Source organism: Cyanistes caeruleus, chromosome Z (genome assembly GCF_971803275.1).
Source record: "Cyanistes caeruleus chromosome Z, bCyaCae1.hap1.1, whole genome shotgun sequence".
Taxonomy (NCBI): domain Eukaryota; kingdom Metazoa; phylum Chordata; class Aves; order Passeriformes; family Paridae; genus Cyanistes; species Cyanistes caeruleus.
In genome coordinates this window covers 55051130-55063309 of record NC_141732.1, presented here as the reverse complement: position 1 = coordinate 55063309, position 12180 = coordinate 55051130, and the positions used below count along the sequence as shown (strand labels likewise).

The window sequence follows — 12180 nt, the reverse complement described above, 5'->3', positions numbered from 1 at the left end:
TAGCAGCCTGGAAGGATGGCATCTTTGCTGTACTTCATACCACCAGATTTTAACATCAGGAAAATAATATTAAATCAACAGTGTCTGAAATATTTCACAGAGGTTGGTTTATGTAAGAAGCCTCAACCATTGATTAACCTCAGAAGAGCAAAACTTTTGTAATCTGTGGCAGATTAAGGAGCATATACAATGTGTGAAAAGGATTGCTCAACTCAGATTGTAGGGAAACCCTACAATCCTTTGCCCCCAAGGCCCACTGCAGTTTAGGACAAAGGCTTCAGCTGAGTAAAAGAAATCCATCCATTAACAAGCAATCAGAGAGGAAAAGATCAGAACACCAACACTGCTGGGAACAAAAGAAGAAGTGCTTTAATAGGGCAGGGTAAACTGCTGAATGCTTCTCGATTTCTAGACCATGTGGAACACTCAGCACCAAACTGAGGACTGTTGTGCACTATTGGCAGCTGTCAAGCAAAAAGAAATCAAAATATTTAAGCAAATAAATAAAAGATAGAAAAATCTATTTTTTTTCCCCTAATAAAAACATTTTTATTTTTTGTGGGGCTTTTGTGGATTTGGTGGGGTGGGTTTGTTTGTTGATTATATAGGTTTTGTTTTGTTTCATTTTGTTATGATTTTTTGTTAATACTGACTTCCTGGATTTTGCTAGTTTACGCCAAGAACTGGGAAACTGCAAAAAGCAGCTGCAAAAGGCACACTGCTTTCACATCCCTCCTTTGAAGGAGGCAGAATAAAATTGGGATTGCTGCTTCCAGGGGAGGAGTCAGGCTGTTTAGGAGAAGTACCACAGCCCTGCACATCTCCTGCAGTAATGGGAACCAAGAGTGACCACTGGTTCTACATCCAATGCACAAAAGGGGTGCTGTGGATGGAATTACATAGCTTGAAAATAAAGTCACAGGCAGGTATAGTATGAGGAAACAGAAGGCATTGCACCATGTCCTATTATTTCCAGTACTTTTGGTTCACTGGTAATTTTCTGTATTGCTGATTGGTGGAGGATGCACCCAAATGTACCTCCCAGTGGCTTTGCAGTTCTGGGACCCTGCTCACAAGGCAGGCACCATCACTGGGGTACTGGCCCTGCAGCACCAGCTGCTGTGAGAGCACTCAGTGCTTCCATGGAGAAGAAAATCCTCCTAGAAAGGCTACCTGAGCCTTCCTACAATGCTGATCATTCCCACAGCCTGGTAAGGAAAGGCATTTAACATAACATACTTGTGGCTGCAAAACTGGAACTTGCTTAATCCTCCATTTAACTTCAGTAGTTTCATTTCAAACTCCCATCCCTGTTCTCCTTGACACTGCTGTAAATCACCCCTTGCCCAAGATCCCTTTACCTGGTTACTGTGAACCTGTGTGTGGTTTGAGTTGGACAATCCAGTGTGCAAGGGAGTGCCCACAAAAGAAAGCAGAAAGCTGCCCAAACTCAACAAGTCATTTGGGGATTAACTTATATTTTTGAATCCTCAGCAATGCTCTGCACTAATAAGGTACCAAAGTTCATTCCCTGCATCCAGGGAGAACTGCATTGAACTGTATTGAAAACGGTGACTCTTCATGTGTTGCAGGATTGTCTGAGACAGTGAGAGGATACCTGTATCCATACAACAACTGCCAGGTCCAGATGAAGCATCTGGCTACCAAAATAAAGCAATGGTTTAGTTTAATGGATGAATCTGTACTTACTGTCTGTACCTGGTTGTGTTGGCAGTAGGTACATCTGAAGGCTGAAGACTTACACTGCTAGTCATGAGCTCGTTGAAACACAAATACAGTGTTAGGACACCAGGCATGTTGTACCCCTGCTGGTGCAACAGCCACTATTGGATGAGGATGAAAAATCTTTGTGATCAGGAGAGAGGATCTACACCCACAACCATTGCTATAAAGGACAGATTAATCAGCATTTGCAGAACATGCATTTAAAGAACAGATAAACTGTCCCCAGCCTCTGCAAAGCAGCTTCACACTGATATCTTCTAAATAGGAGCAAAAGACCCTTTGTCTTCTTCAGCTTGATCTCTAGTCAAGATGAGACCTTTAGTGTTGAGGGCCACCGTTAAACCTTGTTTGTTAAGTCAGTCAGCAGGTGAGAAAAACAGAAGATGGGTCCACTACCCTTCTCAACAAAATGCCCAAGTACATCAAGTTTTTTCTTGCATTTTTACAGTTAAGGCCCTCAATATCCTAATCATGTTTCTTACAAAAGAAAGATACCGTGCCTCTAAGTTAAAATTCACTTGTGAATTTGAAACTAGAACGAAGGTTGAGAAACCCCATTCTAAGAGGACAGTTGTCCAATGAATTTGATGAAATCAAATCCTCTCTTGTACAAAGTAAACAAATTTGTCCATGCGGAAGAGAATGCTACATCCTACCTATATCCTACCTATCTCCACCATTAAGGAGAAACTCCTCCAGTGACCCATGTATGAGGGAAACAAATGGTGGGGTCATTAGTTTCCTCACTCTGCCATTGTTTGGCACATGCACAAATTTAGGATTGCATCAAATTAATCCAGCTCTGGGAGTTGATTTTATAAATTTCTTGTTCCAGCAAGAAATTGCCGATTGTTTTTCTGTCCTGCTTTCTTCCTTCAGTTCTTGTTTTGCCTTTTACTGTACGTCTCAAGTTTGCTTCTGGGGTGCTGCAAAATATTTTCTCCCTGCCCTGGCAGGAACCCTGTGAATATCCAGCCTCATTCAGGCCAACTCTGCCTCTCATGAGCTGTCATGCAGATGTGCTCATCTGCCCCAGCACAGGCATCCAAATAGCCCTTTGGTGATAATTTTAGGTTTCAGCAAGATTCTCCAATGTAGTTCAAAACCCCAGTTGCTGTATGCACATATCCATTAGGGAAATTATTTTATTAATCTCTCAGATGAATCATCACGACCTTTTGCAGGGATTGAGCTTGGTTGTACAATTTCATTATACTGATGATACAACTACATTAAACTGCAGTGGCCTCCTTGTCCTGCTCAAAAATAAGGGCCTGGGACCTCTGGGGAATCAAGCATTCTTTAAAATATCTCAGGGATAAAAGTTTGGTGGCAACTTTTTCCTCTGTTGTATTAGAGTTGCTCAAACCTTGGGGAACATATTTTGACACTGCTTCTCCAAAGATAAGGGGAAAGGCAAGTGCTACATTTCATCTAGTGAATGATTTCTGGAGTTGCATTCTTGTGCATTCATGCACAAATCAAGAACTGTTCTACCTCAAATATCCATAGGCCTAATGGTGAGATCCAAGACAACGTGTGGCAAACAGCAGCATGTACCCTCCAGCACTGAAAACTCTGACGATGGAAAATCAGGTGCACAGCCGCATTTTTTCATTTCACTATGGACTCTCAGGCAAGCACACGGGATTTTTTCCATGCTACCACTGATGTGAGCCCTGAACTAGGGTGGAAAAAATGCCCTGCCCTCTTTTGTGTTTGTGTGACATCCCTCCTTTGCAGATGGGGCTCTGCAGAAACCAGCCATGCAGTGTGAATTGCCAGTGGTGTCCTGTGCTGAGAAGAGAGACAGAATGTGCATCTACTGAAACTGCTTCATGCCTAAAAGCAGGTCAGGAGGGCAGATGCACAAGAGAGAAAAAGTTGGGCTTTTGCAGCTCTCTTACTCTGCCTCTCAGCTGCCATGCCCACTGTATGGGGTCATTCACACCAGTGCAATGGTGTGTGCATTTATTTATTTATCCACAAAATTACCCACAGCTTTCCACTGTGGCGTGCAGAATACTCATGAGCGAACGTTCAGTATTTTTAAAACAGGGTTTTATTTAATTCCTTAGCCTTCTATCCAGCTCTGGCATTGGCAGCTGCTTGGCAGTAAGCAGCTCTTGGAAGTGTCCTTCAGAGACAGAGGTGCACCAGAAGTCTTTGATGGGGATACTCCAGCAGCACAGCCCTGCCCTGCTTAGCCCCTCCCTATCTGACTCCCCAAAGGCAGGGAGGAACTGGGGGCAGGGGTGGGAGGGACACTCTGTTCTGGTCGTGCTTAGGTGGGTGCTTGAACACCACTTCCTATTTGCCAAATCTTCCTTTTGGATAAAAAACAAATACGTGTTTTTTTTCAGGTAAGTGTTATTTCTAGATGGACAAAATAAGGCATGGGAAAACATTACCATTTCCTGTGGAAAGAACATTCCAACTTTTTGTTTTGCTTGGCAATACCAGAATAATTATTTTTTTTAAATTTTCATAGGATTTTTTTTTTATACGTCAGGGCTGTTTCCACTATCCCTACAAATCAAATGAAGTTTGCTGTGGCTTAAGGGGCTTCCCTGGAGCTGTGAGTCTTGTGGAACCGACAGCATCCTATTCTATGAGGTTGGGAAAAGGTGGGAGAAGGGAAATTATGCAATTTGTGAGTTAGGGTGCCGAGGAGCTGCTTGCTGTGGAGCCATAGATGTACACTGCAATCTGAGGAAGACCTAAGGCAACTCACCTAAGATAACTGTGACCTCTACAGTGGCAGCAAAGCAAAAAATTGCTGCCAAATACAGCAGCAGAGGAAATGTCTGATCCCCCTCCTTTCCACACTTTCACAAAAGCCATGGGCCACTGCTGGGAACAGAGTTGATGCAACTTGCCTCTAAATTTAGCCCGTACATCACTTGCACTCAGGTGCACTTGCAGCACAGAGGATGCTGATGTGTCTGACCCAATGTCTCCTGAGTAAGCTGTGTGAGGTGTCCAGCACAAAACAGGTTTCAGGCATGGGAAGTGTTATATTCCAGAAGGATGGCAAATCCATGAGAGCTCACTCTGCCTGAGCCTCTGCTCAACCCACTGTGGAAGGGAAGGATGATTTCTCTTAAGTCCTTCTTGTGTTTAACCCTATGCTCTATGTGCATTGGGTTTATCTGTATTGTGAGAAACCTGAAATGTCTGTCAAAGCATACCACAATGTTTATCTGGACCAGATAATGGAAAAATACAATGAGTTCTCTCTCTTCAAAGTGTTACTTTTACTTATTTCCAGACATGCCACTTACTATTTCCTACTCACAGACATGGGGCATCTGCCTTTTTGAAGGAAATAGGTGGATTTGGGCTGCTTTTTTTTTTTTTTTTTTTTTTTTTTTTTGGGTGGTAGGGGAATTTTCTCAAAATATTTAATAGTCCAGTCTTCCTACCTGGCAGAGCAGATCCCAGAAAAAAAAAAAAAACAACACTCCAGGCAGCTAGAAAAGCTCTGCAAAAGCACCTGTTCCCAGCTCAGTGTCACTTGCTGGTGCTTAGGCTGAGCGAGGCAATGCTCCCGCAGCCCCAGGTGGGAGCAGGCATCTCTGATGGTGACAAAGCCAGCACCAGTGACCAGCTGGGAAGGAGGAGCCTGCTCCTCATGGCTCACTGCTGTAGAAGAGTAGCAACACACTCACATCTTCATCCCCTTTTCTCCCAGAGGCTTTGGCTGGGTTAATTTAGACAGAGACAAGTTTCTCTCTTTGGTGCTCGGCAGGGCGGGGTCTATGTCCCCTCTCCCAGGCTTCCCAATATGGATGTGCAGGGCAGATGGAGCAGACTGGCAGGTGCTTACTGGTCCTCCTCACTTGGTGCTCACCTATGCACCCCTCTGGCCCATCTGGCAGATCCCCAGGCTCCCAGTTAGTGCACTCTGGAAGCCCTCTGCAGGGCCAGACAAACCCCAAGGAGCCGAAGGGTGAACCAAGACCTACTGGTTTTAATTGCACCATCAGAGGAAAAGCCCCATCCAGTGCATGACCACACTGAAAGACTTCTGTCATTCCTTCGTAGGTGATGCAACAATTGACTTCTTTATTTAATTTCACTTGTTTTAACTGTCAAGAGCTGGCAGCTCTTGAAAGAAAGGATTAAGTGGGAGAAGTGGAAAGAGTCCTATCTGCCCACTCTGTACACTGCTGTAGTCTGAGTGCTTTCATTCTGTTTGTACAGTTTCTGGTACAACACGGTCCTGACCCAACTATTCTGATGAATAAGCTGATGGTAAGAAGTTGTTTGCTAGTCTGAATATACTTTCTTCTTGGTTGTTAATATAAAAAATGGTAAGTGGTGCTCACTGTTATCTTGATTACTTCTTTCATCAGTACCCCCTTTTTTTAGAGTTGGTAATTCAGCCATAAAAAAATACCCTCTGCACGGGAAGTTAGCAGTCAGGATTAATAACTATTAACATCTTAAAGAGCTACAGGGACTGTTTGCAAATTTGGACGGCCAATATTCTCAAAAATATGCGAGTTTGAATTAAAATGTAGAAAAAAATGCATTTCTTTTAATAAAAGCTCTGTGGTTTGAGAGGTGGTTTACACCAACGTCATAGCAGCTTTACTTAGAAAAATACTTGATGTGATTTAATCTCTAAAATGTTTTAATGGCTTCAGAGATTTCAGAAGAAATACTGGAAATGATTTAGATGGAAATGTCACTGAGCCTATTAGCTTTTTATAGAATGAGAAAACCCTAAGATTTTTTTGTCCACCATTACTTGAGTGTGGTCCACAGGGGAAAAAAAAATAAAAAAAAATTAAAGAGAGATTTTCAAATTTCTTTAATATCCTTTTTGGGCCATTCTGGAACCAATATTCATTGAGAGAAATTCTGGTGGTCTCCATTCATGAACTACAGGTATCATATCTGGGAAAAAAAAAAAAAAAAAAAAAAAAAAGAAGCTGGAAATATGCAGAGCTTTGGGAGAATTAACCAGGGAAAGGCAAAAGAAAAGCAGAGGAATAACACAGAAAGTAGGAAATGAGAAGGGATCAGAAGATGCCAGCATATGATGGCACACTACACATAAAACCAGAAAAAGCAAGGAGTGATGCACCACAGCTGCATCCTTTTGCTCTGTGAAGTAACTCACAATAATCACCTTGCAGGGTCCTATATCCAGAGCTGGAAAAGAAAACCAGACATTGTTTTCTGTACACTCCTGAACGCTGAGTCTCCTGCATCTTCCTTACTCCTGGGCTGTGGATTCTGATTTGTATTTGGGAAGGACTGTCCTGTGAAACCCTTCCTGGCATCATCACAAAGCCTCTGAATCATTTGCTCCTGGAGACATTGGAGCCCTGGGGCAATGGAGATAGCGCTTGAGATAAGAGTGGGAGGAGTGAAAGAAACCACCCATCAATCCGTTCCGAATATTCAAACCCTTAAGCGAAAAAAATTCAAGGCGCACAAAAACAGGAACTACTGTATCCTTTCACAGATGAAAAGGCTTTAGAGATGGCCTGTTCTGGCCATCTGGCCAGTAAAAACCAAGGCAGAAGTCAATAAACTTTGCTTCTAAGCTGAGGTTCGCAAAACAATGCAGAGGGAGCTAATGCCCGTTTTGCTCTTTGGAAGCCTTTCCGAGGATCCCATCTAACCCAGCGCAGCCGGAGGGCACATTCTGCGAGGCTCCAGCATGAAAAAACCGATTCACGTGAGCCTCCACTGGGGAATCCCAATCCCTTGGCACTGGACTGCGCACCGGCCTTAGACAGGTAGCGGATCTGACCCCATTTATCGGACGTGGTGGGGCCAACACTTCTTTTGTGGGCTTCGAACCAGTCCCTCCAACCTGCGCATATCGCGGACTCCGCTTGGGTTAGCCCCCTGCAGATTTTCCCAAGGATGCTGAATTTCCAGGCGCAGCCTCGACGGTAACTCTGCTCTCCCTGACAAACTGCTCCCGCATCCCGGGGAGCCGCCGAGGCGGGCTCTTAAACGGGGAGCGAGAGAACTCCTCTCTGCTGCCGCCGGCGCTCGCACTCCAGCGCCGAACCGGGGCTGCCCCGCCACGCCGTGCGCCCCCCGAGCCCGCCCCGCCCTGCCCCGACCCGGGCAGGATGGCAGGGTGCGGGGGCAGGAGCCCGGCAGAGGGGCAGGATGGCAGGGTGCGGGGGCAGGAGCCCGGGCAGGATGGCAGGGTGCGGGGCAAGGCATAGGGGCAGGATGGCAGGGTGCGGGGGCAGGAACCCGGGCAGGATGGCAGGGTGCGGGGCAAGGCAGAGGGGCAGGATGGCAGGGTGCGGGGGCAGAGGGGCAGGGTGGCAGGGTGCGGGGCCGGGCAGAGGGGCAGGATGGCAGGGTGCGGGGCAAGGCAGAGGGGCAGGATGGCAGGATGCGGGGGCAGGAGCCCGGCAGAGGGGCAGGATGGCAGGATGCGGGGCAAGGCAGAGGGGCAGGATGGCAGGGTGCGGGGCAAGGCAGAGGGGCAGGATGGCAGGATGCGGGGCAAGGCAGAGGGGCAGGATGGCAGGGTGCGGGGCAAGGCAGAGGGGCAGGATGGCAGGGTGCGGGGCAAGGCAGAGGGGCAGGATGGCAGGGTGCGGGGGCAGGAGCCCGGCAGAGGGGCAGGATGGCAGGGTGCGGGGGCAGAGGGGCAGGGTGGCAGGGTGCGGGGCCGGGCAGAGGGGCAGGATGGCAGGGTGCGGGGGCAGAGGGGCAGGGTGGCAGGGTGCGGGGCCGGGCAGAGGGGCAGGATGGCAGGGTGCGGGGGCAGGAGCCCGCAGGGCCGGGGCGGGCGGGGGCCGGAGCCGCGCTGTTTTTGGGCAGCGCGCAGCCGCAGTGCGGCCGCCGCCGGCTACAAAGCGCGGCCGGAGCGCTCCTCGGAGTCGCGGAGCAGCGGGAGGGAAGGAGGGAGGGAGGGAAATAGAGGGGGCTGAAGTTTTGCGGGGTCACGGGAGCCCGCCCCACTTCGTCGCCGGGACGCGGAGCCCGGAGGTGAGCGGCGGCGGATGCGGTGGGATGGGATGGGGCTGGAGGTGGGCGCTCGGGAGAGAGGCAGGCGTAGGGGCGGTGGGGCTGCTGCCGCCCCTCTCGTCGAGAGGAGCGGCGCAGTTCGCCCCGGCCCCGGGGAGCTGCTGGGTCTGTCGGGAGCGGACGGCCAGGCACGGCGGACCGGGGTGTGAGCGTGTCGCGAAGAGTTGTTGGTATCTCCCGTTTTGAGGAAAAAGGCTTGATTATGCCAAAGCGGGCGCGAATTCGTGCATGGCCGCATGCCGCCCGCTCTCGGAGCGGCGGAGACGCCGCTGCCTGCGCCCCGCGGCCGGGGTGACCCCGCCGGGCCCCGGGAAGCGCTGCCGGCTGCGGGGGAAAGCACCTGGGCAGGGGCGAGGAGCGGGGGGAATGGGACACATGTGCCAGCAGTGTTCACCGCTGCTTTGTTTAAGTGGACCGTCACTAAGTTGTGAGCCGGCACTTCAAAAGAGGAGAGAGTTTTTTTGGGTAGGGGGATGGGATAAGGGGAAGGTCTTGGGCTTTGATGATCAGTACATGAAAGTGCCTTTGGCTGCTCTTCACGAATCTCAAAAAAAAAAGAAAAAAAATAATTCCAACTCACAGACTCTTAAAGGATATTCTGAAGTGTTTTCAAAGCGGTCTTAATTTTTCTGAACCGACGTTGTAGGACCCAGTAACTTGATACACATTTAGGTGTAAAAACTGATTGAGACATAATTGCGAGCCTCAGTAATGATAGCGACTTTCTTGTGACTGCTTTGTCCCCGAGTTGCACATAAGGCCAAGCTGTTTAACTTTTCTTGCACCAATGTTTTAAGGTCAGGCATAGTGTGCTTTTTGTTAAATCAAATCTCTCAAACATTTAAGTAGCAAAGCCCGTTTGGCAGTTCAGTAGCATAGTTGCCAACCTTGTATCTTGGCAAGCCATAAAAGATACCATGACCATTTGTTGATTAAACATATCAGCTGTATCTTACCCTTTTATTTCACCCCTCTGTCAGAGTGACTGGGCCTTATTAAAGGTTATGTGGGTGTCTGTTGTGAAGGAAGGAAAATACGAGAAAAGTGAGAGGAGGCTGATTGGGTTAATACGAATTTTAGAAAGGCCAAACTAATTTAGTAAGTGTTCATGATGTTCAGAGAAAGGCCTGACATTTTTGTTCAGGTGGTGTTTCAAGTCCTTAGAAGTGCTGCTTGGATCTTCAAGTCCGGAGTCAGCTTTCCAAAGGGAGTGGGTGCCAGCAGGGCTCAGTGGTGCTGCCTGGCAGGAGTAGGGCTGCACCCAATCCATGCTGCAAGCAGTATCTTTGAAGTCTTGTCTCGCTTCTGTCTGGGAACATCTGCCAGATATTAGTGACTAGGTGAAATGGGATTCCACCCCAAAACTGCCTCCTCAACGGGAGCTATTGTCATGTGATGGGGACAGCCTGTGTCCTTCCTCCCCTGGTTTTGTGTGAGACGGGTTGCAGCTCTGGTGCGTGAAGGTGTGGGGAGATGGGGCGTGGAAACTTGCATTCCACGACCCACTGAGTGTGGGTCACACCAGCACCAGGGGCAGCGGCACAACCCCGGGTTACGGCAGAGTGCAGCTTGGGCTGAAGGATAGGTGGATACAGGCTCTTATGTGCCTCAAAAGTCTGTGGCTTTGCTGACCACGTGTTTAATGGAATTTGATGTTACATTAGACTCTGTTTCATTTGTCTGACATCACAGTGTGGTTTGTCCCTTTGTATTGCTAGTGATCTAACTAGAAGGAAATGCAGATTGTAAAGTGTATTTCAGTGACAAGTTCTGTAGCACTCTAGCCCATATGGGAGTGCCTGGTGTCTTAGTTTTTAAACTTGTGCACACCTGCTTTCTTTTAAGATTGGGCTTTACTTTAAAATTTCACTGGGGAAAGCTTCGTCCTTTGATTGAAAACTGAATGTGAACTGGTTTTATATGTCAGTTCAGTGTGTCTTTAAAAATCCCACCTCCTTGGGAGAACCAGCAGTGGAGGTATTTCTCGTAGCACAAATGACTTCAGTTTGAGGTGAATTGGTGCAGTAGTATCTGTTTGCCTTTTCTCACTGGCAGTGCTCTCAGGTTTGTAAGGTTCTGGTACAGCTTGTCGTCTCAGTTTCTGCAGTGCCTTTCATGTCTAAATAATAGATGCTGAAAGTGAAATGAAAACGTCCAGATGAAGAGTCAATTTCGCAAATGATGCAGAGCTACTGCAAAGAACTGTCAGGAATGGGCATCTGATCGTGCTTTTAGTTGCTAAAACATTAGTTGTTTACTGAGGAGTGTTGCAGATTTTCTTGTGTTGTCAGCACCTGTTGAAGTGGTAGGTCATGGAGGAGAAGGGCTTTTTTCCTAGTCATTTAGCTAATGGAATTGACTAATGGGCCAAAGGAGGGTGTTTCAGGCGTCATTGCTTGTACTGTTTATCCATCTAAATTATACTCTGCACTTTAGAAAGGAAAGAAACATTGTACTTGGAAAGTGGCTTGAAAGCTTGTGTGTGTGCACGAGTATGAATTTTATCTAAAATTTTTGTGGGTTGTGTCAAGATGACAAGTGTTAAGCTGATGACTAGGTTTTCATGTTGTAATCATGAGGAGGAGTTCACGTGGAATTGCAACAAGAAGTAGCAATGAACTACTTCCAAAAAATCATGATTCACATAACTTCTTAAGGATGGAGTAAATATAGTTTACAGATGACTTGAAATGCCAGCTGTAATTTTTTACAGAATTTATTTGAGAAGTCTTTTGTTTGAGCTATATAAAAAATACCTAAAAATCACATTGTATTTTTATGAACCTTATGTATATAACCATATTTCACAAGCCTTTATGAAATAAAAATATTCATGAGCATTATTAAATAAGTTCATCTTTGACTAGAGATTGAGATTTATGGTAAGGTTTATAATGTATATGTGGGTCTAGTGGGAAATGATTAATTTTAAGTATCTTAATAGTATCTGCTTGCATGGTTGAATAATTGGTAGTGCTGTAAAAAGGCATTTAGGCATCTCAAGGGAAACTATTTAGGCTTGTCACTCTGACACTCCACTGTTGTCTCTTGCTCCCATCATAAAGGCTATATATTGAGGGGAAATAACAACATGAAAATTAGATGACTGTTCCCAGCTATCAAAAGACTGGTACCTGAAGAGAAATAACAGGAATGAACAATTGGCATAATTGATTTTCTTTTTTCTTTTTTTTTTTTTTCAGTTTATGTGTTTTCCTAGCAGTGTTGTATTGTGAATTACACTTGTAAGGTATGTCTAGTGTGTTCTCTAATTCTGAATTCTACCCATGTATTTTACTTTGGGAAACTGCATCTGTAGTCGTGACAGTGGTGTTGAGACTTGTGCTTAAATCTGAATAGTGATTCAGGCCATACTTATATTTGTACTTCACTAAGAGTTCCCTGGCAAACTCTGGA

General features: G+C 46.6%; 2 long non-coding RNA genes across 2 annotated transcripts in view; one reads left to right on the top strand and one right to left on the bottom strand.

Moving 5' to 3' along the window:
* Window positions 1-5961: 5961 nt before the first annotated feature.
* Window positions 5962-7384, bottom strand: LOC147648456 (uncharacterized). Its single transcript, XR_015280039.1, has 2 exons — window positions 6887-7384; window positions 5962-6651 (listed from the first exon to the last, which is right to left on the bottom strand). It is a non-coding gene; the product is annotated as an uncharacterized LOC147648456 (long non-coding RNA).
* Window positions 7385-8614: 1230 nt separating this feature from the next.
* LOC147648455 (uncharacterized) overlaps window positions 8615-12180 on the top strand; it is a 56979-nt gene continuing 53413 nt past the window's right edge. Inside the window, exon 1 of the long non-coding RNA XR_015280038.1 lies at window positions 8615-8724. This is a non-coding gene — a long non-coding RNA (uncharacterized LOC147648455). The remainder of the gene's footprint in view (window positions 8725-12180) is intronic.